Genomic DNA, 13,642 nt, shown 5'->3' on the forward strand with positions numbered 1-13,642 from the left:
CCTTGTAGAAGATTCATTTTCCAGTTTCTTTTAATGTGCCAAAGACTTTACAAGATGACCCACTCTGTGCCAGGCATCCATGTCAAAGCTGAGCTACCTCAACACTTTCACTGTATGCAAACCATTTTTCCCCTTTCCAAGGAAAATTACAAAAAAATACACTTTTGCCCCATTAAAAAAGACTATTTTTTCTTGACAAAGTTTAAGCACTTGCATGCTTTTAGCTCCATATGCATCTTCCTAAGGGACAGCAAAATGCGTATCTTGACACACAAATGATGCTTTTGTCAAGCTCACTGTAACGTTATTGTTATTGATTTTGCTCCAATATGTTATAGCTGAGTCACCTACACATTCTGTCTGTATTGACTGCATTCCAGTATTCTGGAAACAATTCCAGGCTTCTGGGAGCTAAGCATCAGCAGCTCTAAACTCATAGGATAACACAGGTTGGCAGGGACCACTGGATGTTTCTCATCCTACCTCCTCCCTCGGAGTCAGCTATGAGATCAGACCAGGTTGCTCAGCTTTATACATTTGGGTCTTGAAACCTCTAAGACAGAGCTCACACAGCTTCTCTGGGCAACCACTTCCACAGTTTGCCTACCCTTATGGAAAGCTTTTCTTTATATCCAGTCTGAACCTTCTTTGTTTCAATTTATGACCATTGCCTCGTGTCCTCCCACCACACTTCTCAGTCAAGAGCCTGACTCCATCTTCTCAGTCATCTCCTCAAAGATTCCAGCAGGTTATTGTTAGATCCCCCTGAAGCTATCTCTTCTCCAGCTAACAAACGCAACTCTCTTCACAGGGCAAGTGCTCCTGCTCCCTAACCATCTTGACAGCCCTCCACTGAATTAATTTCTGTTTATCAATGACCTTCCTGTATGGAGGGTCCCAAAACTGGGTGCAGTACTCTAGATGCAGTCTAATAAGCACCAAATAAAGAAGGATAATCACTTACCTCCATCTACTAGCTACATTCCTGTTAATACAGCCAAACATGTTATTGCAGGGGCATGCTGCTGCTGGCTGGTGGCCAGATCACCCCTAGTTCACCAAGACCCCATATTTCTCCAGCAGAGCTGCTTCCAACATAGTCATGCCCAGCCTGCTTCACTGCAGTGGTACATTTCATAGACCGTTTGTCCTCGAATTTCGTAAGGCTCCAGATGGGTCTTGTATTCCCAGCCCCAGTCCCTGTGAATGGCAGCCCCATTCTCATACATATCAACTATTAACCCCAATCTGGTGCAAGCATAAGAGCACATTCTATCATCTTCTCAAGATGAACCCCTGCAGTACCCCACTGTTACCAGCCTCCCTAAATGACACATTAACCACTACTTTCTGAGTCCAACCATCCAGCCAGTCTTTTGTTTATCTAGTTCTCCATCCACACAGACTAATAACCAAATCTGGACACAAGAGTACTGTTGGAGACAGAGCTGACAGCCTTACAAGTTAAATGAAACCCACTGCTCTTCCCTCATCTGAAACTTCAGCCATCTTACGTGGAAGGCAATCAGGCTAGTCATGCATGATTTACCTTTGATAAATCCATGCCAATTGTTCCCAATCATTCCCTTCTTCTTGTGCCCAGAAATACGTTCCAAGAACACCAATGACCTATTTTCCCTGGGACAACAAGGAAGCCAGCCAGCTCTGTAGCAAGTTGGACTGTGTTTTGGCCTTTTTTGAACGGTGCAATGTATGCCTTTCTCCAGTCATCAGGAAGCTCTCCTGATAACGAGTATGTTTCAAAGATGATGGGGAGGGACCTCAATGTGACTGTGGCCAGCTCTTCCAACATCTCAGTCTATCTGGCCCCATCGTCTTGTATGATTTGAGCTCTCGATAATCTGTGACTTAAACATTCCTACATGAAGGGATGCAAGAATTGTTTCTTCTAATACTTTAGTAGTAAAATGTGTTCCCACCCATGCCAGGGGGTGGGATCTAGATGATCTTTAAGGTCCCTTCCAACCCACACCATTCTATCATTCTGTGATGGTTCTATGAATCTCCCCGCGCAGCACTTCTGGATCTCAGATAAGAAGCCCTTTAGCAAGAAATTAAGTGTTTACAGTAGGAAAATAGGACTGTGATAAAAATTTCAGAATAAGGCAAAACAGATAAGGACAAGAAGATATTTAAGTAGATATCACAGAAGGAATACGCACGAAAAAAATCAGCTTTCACCGGAACATGCTTATTCCCAGAGCCTGGAACAGAACCCAAGATTCTGGAGTTTCATCACTATTTTGAAATGCTTAAAAATCACAGAAAACCAGTCACAGGCCATATCATTTGGACCACACCTTAATTAAAAATTACTAGTATCACATTCTCTGCTACCTCAAGTGGCATAAGTCTCACGGCAAAAGACACAGATTTCAGCCTTTCTGAAGACTTCCATGCTATAATGCAATCCCGCATGATAGAAGGTTTCCTCCTGTCCATCAGGGTTGCTGCCATTTTTAATCTAGCATGTTGAACATTTTGTTTATGTGCAATGAATTTTATTTTCAACAGGTAAGTACCAAAAATCTCTCAGTTTAAAAAAAACCATACCATATTATAGTCACATCACAACAATCAAAGGTTATTTGATCCTGTTCTACGTGCCCTTGTGCACAAGGTATTGTTGCTGTATTACTGAACAAGATGTAAAAAAAACCCCACTAAATAAAACTATCTTACAAAAGGAACTTGCCACACTCATTGCAAATGTTGGTCAATGTGGTCAATGTACTTTTAATAATATAGGTATTGCAGGAAAAGAGAGGGAATGAATACTGTCCTGCAGAAACTGATTTTCCTCTTGTTCCTTGCAAGCGAAGTATCTTAAAAGAAGTAAGAAAGAACCAGCTTTCAACGGGAAATCCACCACTCTTCACCAACATTTTGGACTAGTACCTGGAGGTTAATGCTGCAGCAGATCTAAGTATTTATACTTGCAGTCTAAATCAACAGTCACCAAACAACAAAACAAGCAGTGAGGTCTTTTCTAGCGTATGCATTCAAGAATCCCTGTTAAGGGATCTATTAAAAACAATGAAGAAAAGCCAGGTTATTGTTAGTTAATCACACAGGGAGACAGATCTTTGTGAGAAAACATTCTAGAACATGCAAATAATCAACACACTGGTAGATTATTTTGAAATATCATACCATAAAGGCATTAAATGGGATATTCAACATGAAGGGACACGTAACACATCTCCAGAGACCTCTGTAAAAGTACTACTAGTGAAACATGCAGGCACTAGAGACTGAAAGCAATGAAATAACAAGAGAGGAAATTAAGAAGGTACAGTATGAACAGCACATAACAAATAATAATGCTCCATGTTATCTGATACCAAGAAAAAAGATTCAGTGTTGCTCACTGAACACAATCCATGCCATCCTATGCTACATACTGAAAGCAATATCGTAGGAAAAAAGTGTAACATTTAGCCTATGTTTACAGGCCAAATGACACTTCTTACAAGAATCCCTAATCCTGGCATTTCATGATTTAGGAGAGCTTGATCTTCCAACTTCAAAGTTCTTTGAAGGTAGTTTTTGTTGCGTAATAGCAAAACATACAAGCAATTTCCCTAAAAAAACACACACTTCAGTTGAAGATTATATTCATCACATAAGAGATGCATATTAATGCAATCATACACAGTATGCATCACATACATTTGTTTTCCTTATTGTATTAGAAGCATATTCCATGACCAAACAGCAAGCTTTCAAATGAGTCTAGATAAAAATCCAGCCGCATTTTGCTTTGACACTAGCTCCCCCTCTAGACCAGCCTAAGATTATAGTAATTACTTTTTTATTTTAAATTCTGACTCTGCAACAGTATTTAAATACTCAGGTCCAAATCTTCTTCATCTTTATCCCCTTAAATGTCAATGAACAGACTGATCACATAATTTATACATAAAATAGTCATTTATTATTTTTTTCCTGTACATAAATACCCAGGCTTGGGAAAATCATTTGGTTTAGAACAGATCTGACAGATAAAGCAGCAATTCTGTACAGCTACAGACAGGAAAGCACCAAACTACAATTGTTCATATTAATCCTCTGAATGCTTTGCAACATTTGTAATACATAAACATTCCATTATACAATCAAGCCTCTGTTTGCAGTCCCAATGAAGTGATCATAAACCACAGATGACAAAACAAAATGAAGACCCTATGTGGTTTAGTACTACCTTTACTAATTCACTTAAGGTGAACTGGCTCCATTCCTACTCCAGCAAGTACAGCTCACATTTTTCTGGAACAAAGATCTTTTCAGTTGCTCAGGTAATGAAACAAAGACACAAGAGTGAAAGAACAAGAAGGCTACAAGCTCCAATCTGACCCTCTGCATTTCCCAGTTGTCAAATGCCCTAGCACCTACATCACTGAATGAGTGAATTTGCATGATTCAACACTTCAGGTTGATTTCTACCCTTCTCTCATTATTAATTATTCATATTTTCTGAGCAAGCAGTTTAATTATACTTCCAACACTGAAGAAAGATTGTCTCATTATGTGTTGTTGGGAAAATAAGTAAACTTTGAAATACACCGATCTATCAGCATAAGGTACGTACACATATGAATCACCAACAAGTACCAATAAGTATTTGGCAGTAAGCATACCCGTTAATAGCCAGCAAAACAGACATTACTGGAACTACATCAAAGCATAGTCACCAAATCCTAACAACCAGCTTTCTTTAATAATGGAAGGAATTGTAACAGAGCCTTTTGTAAAACCACCCCAAGCAGAAGCAGCACAGGCAGCTGGCCAGTTCTTTGCTTTTGCAGTTCAGACTTCTCTCAAGTTTTAGACCATTTACAGTGGAGAATGATTAGAAGAAAAAAAGATTAATACTTTAAAATAAAAAACCTGTTCATGCTTAAACAGTCCTTCTGTAGTACTTCATCCATTAGCTTTCAGTTAATGCCCAGACATTAACATACTAGCATATTTTAGCATAAAGGGAGTAGATACATAAACGTACACATGCATAGTGAAACACAGACATTCCAGCTGATGTGTAAGTTTCAGTATACACACAAAAAGGCTCTAAGTGTTAATACAAGATCTCAAAGTGAAGAATGCTCTGAACACATGGTTGTTTCCCACATCCAGTGGCTCACAGTGTACCATGTGTGCGTTGAGGACGCAAGGACAGCAGATACTGCCTCCCGGCAACTTGCAGTCTCTCAAGAAGTAATTTTTCAGCTGATGTCTATGCCCATAGGCTTTTTAGAACAACCTGCACCACGGCATTATAGTCTCTACCTACTCTTGCACCCCCAACCACAAGCTTCTGAAAGCACAGGGCACAGCCAGGTCTTTGGAGAGCGCCTAGAACACAGCAGAGACAGGCTCGCACACATGTATGGAAGACCTGACCATGCATTAAGCACAAACCTGACTGCAGGAAAAATCGCCGGAGCCTTATCAGTGACAAGATAAGTAACAAGAATCCAAGACCAAAGCAGTTAAACCTGCCGAAATACGGTAAAGGTGGCCGTGGGAAAAACCCCAGGCAGCACCCGGTGGCTCTGCACCCTTGCAAGACAAGCACTTCCTCAACCTCCCGGGCGGCCCGAGGGCGTAAGGTCCGTCCATCAAGCCCACGTTTCCCGTGTGCCTCTCCCTGCCAAACCCAGGCGTCCCCTCGGGCGGCCGCAGTTCCCGGGACAAGCAAAGTTGGAGGCCGTCCCCCGCGGCCGCGCTTTCAGTCGCAGGACCCCCGCTGCCCGCGCCGCTCTAGGGGCAACGCAGCTGCCCGGGGCTCTCCCGCACGCAGCAACGTCCTGGGCCCGGCCCGGCCCCGCTGCCCACGGTGATGCCCCAGCCGCCCGCCGAGTCCCGGCCTCCCGCTTCCCCCGCCGGGAGCAGAGCCCCCGCCGCGCTCCCCGGCCCCACCAGCGCCCCTCCGCCGGGAGTAGCCCACGGGCACCCCAGCAGACAGCGGGGAACCGGCGCCTTCCCCGCCACCATCACCCCGGCGGCGGCAGCGGTTGCTGAGCAGCGCCGGAGTCGCAACAGCGGCGGCGTCAGGCCCGGGAGAAGGGATGGGGAGCGCCTGCTTGGAGCAGCCCGGTCTCGGCTCCGTACCCTCTCCCCTGCCGCCGCGGCTCCCGCTCAGCCGCCCGCATCACCCCCTTACCCGAGTGCCGCTGGCGGGGCCCGCGCTGCCTTCGCCGAGGGTGCGGGGAGAGGCCGTGGCGAGCTGCGGGGTGCGGCGGGGGTGGGGGGGGTGTAGGAAGGATCGCGGGGGGCACCCCGCGGTGAGGAGACGGAAACGGGAACCGGCCGCGGCGGAACGGAGCCGCCGCCGGACTGTGAAGGGACCGGGCGCGAGACGCGGTACAGCGCGAGGAGACGCGGGCGGCGAGCGCGCGCCAGAGGCGAGGCGAGGCGAGGCGAGGCGAGGGCGGGGAGCGCAGCGCGCGAGCGGCGCTGACAGCGAGCAAACCCACGGAGCGCGCGCGCGCGTCCCCGCCGCCCAGGGAGCACTCGGAAGAGCGGCGCCTGCCCGGGAGCGCGCCTGCCGGGGTAAACCGGCCTATGAGAGAGCCCGGTGCTGCCGGCGGCGTGCTCGCGTCACAGAGGGATGGAGCGCGCGTGGCGCGCAGGCGCGGCGGGGACGTTCCCACCCTCACCCTCCGCACAAACACGCACGCGGGGGCTCGGGTACTGGTGCTGTTCTTCCCGTTTCCTTGCGTGGCCGTCACCCCGCAAACGGCTTCCCTCCTGTGAGGGGATCCGGGAAGGTGAGGTACCGGCAGCGGGCTGCAGGGCAGTCCTTAACCGGCGCTCAGGCCCGCCGGGGAGACATCTCCCCGGGGGGGGGAGATCCCGGTACTGGTGCGGCCGCAGCAGCCGGTCAGCGCACGGCGAGAGCTCGGAGGCGCTGCAGGAGCTCCCGCCAGGGCTGCTGTCCGCAACAGGCACTTGTTGTCTGCCTGCAGTGCTGTGGCGTCTTGCCCAAGGATGAAGCTCAACGTGGTTTGATTATTGGTTTTGACATAATGATCTCCACAAAGGGCAGGAATGTGACAGGATTTTGTGTTAAGAGAGTGGAAGTGCTCCGTGTGCTGGGTTAGGGCACGACACGGGGAAGGCCTGCTGTGCCTTGCTGACTGGCTTTAGCATGTTCTGCTTCTGTGGGGCATCAAAACGCATCCCTAAAGTACACATAAAACACATGTGAGCTCAGGGAGATGTAGGATTTCAGAGCATTTAAGGGAACTGTGATTTCCTAAGCATGCACATGGGAAAGCTGAACACGTCTTCAAAGTTCATAATGTGCCCAGGGAGTGTTTTGGTGTTCTTGGGAGATTCGGTGGCCACAATGGGAAGGCAGCAAGTGCAGTGGGAATCACAGTAGGAGTAAGCTGTGATTTGTGTAAAAGGCAGAGCTGGTAAGGATAGATTTTTTTTGTAACCATCACATCGTTTTCACACCCTCTACCAGTGTTAGAATTCTGATATAGGCTGTCCTGCAGCATATCAGTGCTCTGCCATGTACTTGTTCACACTTATCTTCTCTAGCTTGTTCCACAAACCCTGTTGTTTTTTTCTCTCTTTTCGTTTTTCCTTCCCAGAACTAGTAAACATTTACAAATGTGCTTATAAGGTCTGTGGAAGTTTCTCTTGGTTTTCCTCTTTTGACATCATACATTATGGGTCAGCTGCCTGCTAACACGGAGCTTAGGGCACTGTCTAGGGGACACAGAGAGTTATAATATTCTGTGCCCATAGCAACCTTCTAGAGAGATCTGGAAATGCAAACATAATTAATATATCTGTTTTCCCTAAGGTTTTAATTTCCAGCTGACAACACTAGAGATTAGTTTACAAATTGAAATCGTAAGCACATTGCCAATGGCTGCTAGGTATTGAGTTGCTGCTGCTAGCCCCTATTACTGCGGTAGTTACAAGTATTACTAATAATTATATTAAGATAATGCCTACAAATTTAGCCAGGGATCTGGCTTCCAAAGCGTATTGGGTTAGGTACAATGTTGACACTGGTAAAAGAACAAAATTACTGTTTCAAAAGAGCTTAGATACATTTTCCATTTGTGGTGGAGATCCCCTAGGGAACTCTTGCTCAGGCATGCATAAGAAAAACTATCATTAATAATCTTACACTTGGTATCCTACCATCCCTTCATAAAAAAAAAAAAATCATCCCAAAACAAACCCAAAAACCAGTGCTACAAATCCAAACATTTAAAAAGTCTAAATATATGCAAAAAAAGGCCAAAAGTGCATGAAGTGCAGGTATGGGAAGGAAACTTCATCCATGGAAACACTCAAGGTTGGACGGGACTCTGAGCAACCTGATCTAGTGGAATTTTTACCTACTCATTGCAGAGCGTTGGACTTGACCTTTAGATGTCTCTTCCAACCCAAATCATTCTATGCTTCTAAGCTGCTTCAAGATGATCCAGAAACTGAGGCACAGTTTTCCAAATGACAAGGGCAACTGCATGTTGCGTTTGCTTGGAGGATCTCATGTAAAGAAAGATCCCAAAAGAAAACAAAATTGTCCAGGGAGCTTCTCCTGGTAGGTCTTCCCTGTCTAGTGAGAAAATAAAGTTTTATAGACATAAATCCAGCTACTGACCCACAAAATATTAGGGTACTTCCAATACAAACAGTTCTGAGATACTGTGTCCACAAACTGAGCAAAAAGCAGGGCTTAAATAAACGAGCTGTTTCATTAATATGCATGTGGTGATTTCAGTTGTACTTACTATGGTGTGAAATTAAATTCATTTCAAGTGATTGCTTAATGCAATGAGCGTACTACTGCTGGCTTATTTGCTTTCAAGTCCATGATATTCTGTGCTTTAGGCATATTATCTTAAATCAAGGAAAACAATATAGTAATAGGGCTGACCCAGTATCCACTGGAGATACCAATGGATGAAATGTGATCAATCTGCACATAACTTGTACAGTTATAGGTTATTTTTATTTGTATTCTAGTTCTAACTGTGCTATAGCAGTACCTGCTATCGGCCTCATTTTTATTTTGAGGAACTGGTGACCTGAGCAGTGCTAAACCATGATATAATGGGAATAAGAAAATTAAATGACTAGTGAGAGAGATGAAAAGCTACTGAGGGGAGTGCTCTTACAGAGTGCTAACTTTTTCTGCATGCTAAATGCAGCAGGTATATACCTTTAGAAGTACATTTCCCAAACCAGACTAAAAGGCCAGTAGCTAATTATTTCTTTTTCCACCTCAAAAAGCTCATTTTTAAGTGTAGAACCTCACTTGTGACTACAACAACTCCTTCATCGGGTGACCAAAGGTCAGAGCCCTGGTTTGTGGATGCTCTAAGACCACTGGGAAGGGAAATTTACACTAGACCATAGGACACTCACTCCTATGATTAGGAAACAAATTATGTTAAAGAATTCTGCAGTTTTAAGGTGGAGGCTTCTAGTTCCAATTGTCCAGTGTACGTTTTCTCATGCTTAATCTCACAAGCCTAATGAATCGCTTTTAACTGATGCAAACCAATCTGCTGAAGTCAGGTGATTCCTTCCATTTGGCAAGAAGGTGGTAGCACTTTTACATAGCAGGTGGAATCTCAGCAGGGCAACTCTAGTTGCACTTTAATGAGACATCCTGACACCTGTCTCAGAAGTTACTCTAAGTAGCAAAATGAGTTAAAATGAAAAGTAAAGGTATTTTAACTCTGCCTCCAAATGAGTGCATACTGGAGTCCACATTTAACCCTCACAGGAAACAAAACTCTGCTTTTGTGCCCTTTTTGTTTCTCTGTGCAATGCTAGCTCTCTCCTGTTCTTCATTAGCTCCAAACCCAGTGTCATGAAGAAGTCTTAATGGATACCACCAACTCCTATAAAAATAGTTGATTTCTTCAATCCAGTCAGGAAAGCTGTATGCTTTTATCTGCAGAAAAGCAACCAGAACATAAGAATTAAAGTATGTCGTGAGGGTTAAAGGGAAATGAATCCACAACCAGCAGGGAGATTACAGAAACTGCCAATGTTAAATACAACTTTTTTTACATATGCCTAAGAACATTACCAATTACTTAATATAAAATCAAATTTCTCAAATTCTAAAGGATGTTTTAAAGGATCCATCAAATTTTTCCTTTCTGGCCCTCAGAGTTTTTTCTGCTTTTTTCTGAAAGTTTAAAATCTGATCTTGCATTTGTTAAGTCTCAGTTTCAGGTAAAACTTAGTTTCAAATAATTGAAATAAAAACCCAAATATGAGTCCGTAATATTATAAGAAACTTCTTAAGACATTTTGACCAAGTCTTAAGTCTGTGTCCACTAAAGAGTATCACCAAAACCTGTATTTTCCATTTTCCAGGAAATGCTATGTGTACAGGCAGTCATTGTAAGTGCAGTACAAGGTAATGGTTTCCTCTCTGTAGATAAAAGAAAAGTAAAAAACCTGAATTACTGAGAGGTATTGCTTTTACAAGATGTACGATAGTGCTTCAGCATAGCACACAGAAGTACTTGCAGCTGCAAAGCAACCCAACACACTTTTCTGTCCTGTTTATTAAAACACTTTCAGTTTCCAGCTTAAAGCAGGTGAAACCATAACAAACATTGCACAAGGGCTGTTTATCTGTACCCAAAGCATTTGAATAAAGTGTTTATATAAATCAGTGTAAACCCAGTCTTCCTTGACACTTCCACTTTTACAACGCTTCACTTTGAAACCTGACTGGGTTTGATGTGGCGTACCATTCTGATTCTGTCCACATACTGGTTTTATAGCAAGCAAAGACTTAAAGGTCAAAAGGAGTGAAGTTCAAATACTATTAAAATGAGCTGGGCAGGTCACATAATCAAAAAATCTCACTGTGGATGTTCAATAAAAGACAGAGGTTCCTGTGGTTATGGGGAAAATATTGCTGCACAGTGGTATCTGTTCTGGGTGAATGAAGCAGGGACAGCTTCACCATCACAGCAGCAGTTATGCATCTCAGCAGAACAGAGGTGCTGCATTCCTAATATTGGAAAGGCAGCACTGCAAATGCAAAGACAAAAGGATCCTTTCCATGCATGTATTTTAAACTCCAGCTGCAAGTAGCACAGCTATGTAAACACAATCACTTGTCCCTGCAGATTGGTAAATAAAATACAAATTATCCTAAAAGTATGTTTGGAATCATCCAAATAGATGCACAGTAAAAAACTGCCTCAGGATTACAATCTAACAATGCAACGTGCATTACAAGCTGGGCTAGCTACAGCGCGGACACTGCCACCTGAAGTCGGCCAAGCACTTCCCACATTAAGATCCCATTTCAGCAGCTCCTATTGGAAATACTCGATTTAGAATCATAGAATCATAGAATAGTTCAGATTGGAAGGGACCTTCAAAGATCACCTAGTCCAACTCGCTTCTAATGAGCAGGGACATCTTCATCTAGATCAGGTTGCCCAGAACCACATCCAGACTGGCCTGGAATGTCTCCAGGGATGGTGCATCCATCACCTCTCTGAGCAACCTGTGCCAGGATTTTACCACCCTCATTGTAGAGATTTTTTTTCCTCATACCCAGCCTGAATCTTCCCTCTTTTAGTTTGAAAGCATCACCCCTCGTCCTGTCACAACAAGCCCTGCTGAAAAGCCTCTCCCCAACTTCATCAGCATTTTCAAAGCTCCATCCCCTTTCTTTCACATGCCTCAAGTTTTGAAGTAAGAGTTTCAGATTTGGCAGATTTATGCTGGTGATAAGAATGTTCCTTTAGCTTTTCTTCTCAAAATCCACTCGTATTTAGCCAGGCTATTTGTATAAGGAGCAGGGGGAGTCTATGACCTTAAAAAACAGATTTTTCACACCGTCAGAACTGTCACATAAACAAATCAAGTTTTGCAACTGTGTTTTCCAACTGAATTTCCCAAAGATGCTAAATGTATTGCATACTATCTACTATTTCACAGTACGACCTAATCTGAAACTGAATTTATGGTCTAAGTGTACATGAAGAATAAAAGAAGGAAGTCTTATGTTTCGGATCATCTCCATGCACTTCTTACTCCTGAGAAAGCTAACGCATCCTTACAGACAGAGAAACTCATCATTTTCCCACTAAAAGAGTAGGAGAGGCAGCATTTCTAGAGCTGATTAGTGATTGTGAACATTTAATGTGTTAATGTGGTATTACTAAAATGTTAATTGCTACAGTATTGCTCTTCTGGACGCCATTTCCCTCTATGAAGGAGATGTGCTTATTCATTCTCACCATATTTTTACATGAAAATTCCTTAGCTTTACTCACCTCCTATTTCTGCCGCAAGAGGGAAAGGGAAAGTGGTGATTGTTATTGAATGCTTGACTTTGCAACTGTGTTTCTTCAGAGTGTGCTTTGGTTTTTATACACCCACAGGCAAATAAACAAAGCTACTGGATGGGCGGTACATTTATACACCAGGTCACTGTTTGCGTTTTAGAAGAACTTGGCCCCTGGATTTGGGATTCTTGCAGACTATGAGTAATTTATTCCAGACTGATGGTTTATCTTTGCATTGGACTGGACCTTGTAATTCTTGCATGCTAATTTGCTCAGACACTGTAATTCCTACATGCTAATTTGCTTCCTTGCTCAGATCGAGTTCCCCACCTCAATAAATCTATGTAAATAAATTTATCATGTCTTGTAGGATTTTCAATATTGAAACTTCAACAATAGCATTATCAGATAATTTCTAGGTATTCATGTCCCTTGGAGAGCAAGAACTTATCAGAGAGCCCCATCTGTGCGTGCAAAGGGGTGTGGTGTCTCCATTAGCTTTCCAAACAATGGATTTCCTGTGAAGGTAAAGTTGTACTCAAGAACAGCCCGGTCTGGTTTACAGCCTGAAATAGAAACATGGAACACTTTATCTGAGGCTTATAGGGAAAATACTATCATCTTTTCAAATAATGACTCCAGCTGTCTTCTTTCTCAGCATTGTCTTTGCAAAAGGTTTATGCATACACTGTCAAAGGATGATCAGCTAATAGAAGACCTGCCAGAGAAAGAGTCTGTAGCAGCAGCCTGGCATATCACATGAAACTCTATTGAGTTCTGGGCATAAATACTTCTGTAAACCAAAACCAGACAAAACCAAACACGTTTTATTCAATGAAGCTTTCATTAAGCTTAATTATTTCATTATGCTGTTGACTAATTTCTTTGAATTTGTTATTACATCAGTAGCTACAACTGGAATAGTTCTTAAATGTCCCAAGGGCATTTCATTGTTATTGCGTCTACCAGTATTTGGCGCAAATGGAAAAACAGCTAATGAGCAAGTAAAATCAATTTATTGGTACCATTTACTTATCAGCCTGTTCTCAAATCACATGTAACTTGAATGACCAGTTTTTCCTTTCATTAGCAAGTACATTGAGAGAAAGGATCTACCCCCCAGCAAGTGCCAGATAAACCAGATACTGTATCCTGCCTGGAAATTAAAAAGTTACATGCAGGGCCTTCAGTTGAATTTCATACCTGTTTCTAGCAGCATCAGCACAAAGCAAAGACAACAAACAAGTATGAAGCATGACTTTGTATCTCATAAAATAAAATAACCTTCCTGCAGTCATAAAATATCTATCAGA

At 43.3% G+C, this 13,642-nt stretch overlaps 1 protein-coding gene across 2 annotated transcripts in view; it reads right to left on the reverse strand.

Moving 5' to 3' along the window:
* FUT8 (fucosyltransferase 8) overlaps positions 1-6,428 on the reverse strand; it is a 119,539-nt gene extending 113,111 nt beyond the window's left edge. For both annotated transcript variants that reach the window (XM_061343785.1, XM_061343784.1), the window contains exon 1: positions 6,188-6,428. The gene's annotated coding sequence lies outside the window, so the exon portion shown is untranslated. The remainder of the gene's footprint in view (positions 1-6,187) is intronic.
* Between the last annotated feature and the right edge of the window lie 7,214 nt (positions 6,429-13,642).

This window comes from Neopsephotus bourkii, unplaced genomic scaffold (genome assembly GCF_033783945.1).
Source record: "Neopsephotus bourkii isolate Nb327-2 ecotype Australia unplaced genomic scaffold, CSIRO-AGI_Nbou_v1 NB_1825, whole genome shotgun sequence".
Taxonomy (NCBI): Eukaryota; Metazoa; Chordata; class Aves; order Psittaciformes; family Psittacidae; genus Neopsephotus; species Neopsephotus bourkii.